Source organism: Grammomys surdaster, unplaced genomic scaffold (assembly GCF_004785775.1).
Source record: "Grammomys surdaster isolate TR1022 unplaced genomic scaffold, NIH_TR_1.0 139, whole genome shotgun sequence".
Classification (NCBI taxonomy): domain Eukaryota; kingdom Metazoa; phylum Chordata; class Mammalia; order Rodentia; family Muridae; genus Grammomys; species Grammomys surdaster.
The window spans coordinates 12,603,387-12,604,778 of NW_021604597.1; the positions used below are offsets into that span (position 1 = coordinate 12,603,387).

The following is a 1,392-nucleotide window of genomic DNA, read 5'->3' on the forward strand; positions in this document are numbered from 1 at the left end:
CTGCCTGCCACATACTTGCTCCTTGTGGTGGTTTCTGTTGCATGCTGGTCAAGTAGCTGGCAGGCCCCTGAGTGACATCCTCCATCTATGGTGTGTGGTAATCAGGTATCTATGGCCTGCCTGTGTCATGCAATGAAGGTTAAATCTATGGGTAGCATGGTGGTCCACAGGTGTCTGCCTGTTTTCCTCCTCCGATGCTGCACTGCCTAGATAACTTGATTTGATTGAATTTTAATGAATCCTAGGTATAAGATAGCTTTGGCCATTAAGCTAAGTGTTAAGCTAGGATGAACAATGGACTGCCATCTGCTCTGCCCCTGACTGATACAAGAGCAACACCAACAACAAGGTGCCTCTTTGCCCATTGTCAGGGATGTTGTTGTTTCAGTTGAGAAAAATGTTGTCATCAGACTGACCTGTAAGCAAGTCTGTGAAGCATTTTCTTAACCCATGATTGTATGGGAGTGTTAAGCCTGCCCTGGGCAGCTAGTCCGAGTTGTACAAAAAAGCAGCCTGAGAAAGTCCCACGGAGCAATTCAGTTTCTACCTCCAGCTTCCTGCCTGGGCTTCTCTCAGTGACAGAATGAAACTTGAGACTTGTAAAAGGAAACAAACTCTTTTCTCCCTGAGTTGGTTTGGGACTGTGTTTTTATCTCAATAAGCAGAAACCTAAGATTATTTCTAAGAAGGTGCGGTTACGGTGGTGGTGCTGGTGGTGGTGGTGGTGGTGGTGGTGGTGGTGGTGGTGGTATGGTTTTTGTTCGTTTGTTTGTACCTTAAGGCATAGCCCTTTGGGGTTTCATCACAAAGTAAAGGCCTGCCTCACTTCACTTTTGAAGGATACCACCACCCCCACAAACTTCTCCTGCCCCTGCCTCTTTCTTTTTTTAAGCTCTATAGAGCTGTCAGATGTACGGCTAGATTTCAGGCTCTCAAACAGCTCTTCAAGATTCGATAGTTACCCCTAAAAAAGAAAAAAAATGCTCAGAGTAGCTTTGTGACTTCCTAGTTTTCCTCTGTCCTGGTTCTTGATGCCCTATGGCTTCAACCATTCTATCCGACTCTGTTACTGTGTTGCTTTCCACAGTGGGGGTTTTGTTCTGACTTAGGTAATTTGTCACCAACGCTACCATCTCTTTCACTCAGGCCCCTACATTCTCTTGCTCATTACTACTACTGATTGTATCTCCCCCCAAATATGTGACAGGAACTTAATCCAAATGACTCTGTTGAGAAGTGGGTCACAGCGACTCCACTCTCATGACCGAATTAACATTAATTATAAAAAGGTTAGAAGAGAAAGTATGATCCTGCCTTGCATGAGTGTGTGAGTGTGCTTTCCTGCCCTTCTGCCTTCTGCCTTCTGCCTTCTGCCTTCTGCCTTCTGCCTTC

General features: G+C 45.5%; 1 non-coding gene across 1 annotated transcript; it reads right to left on the bottom strand.

The window, feature by feature from the left end:
* Window positions 1-232: 232 nt before the first annotated feature.
* On the bottom strand, window positions 233-376 carry LOC114618039. The gene has a single exon (XR_003710905.1). It is a non-coding gene; the product is annotated as a small nucleolar RNA SNORA48 (small nucleolar RNA).
* Between the last annotated feature and the right edge of the window lie 1,016 nt (window positions 377-1,392).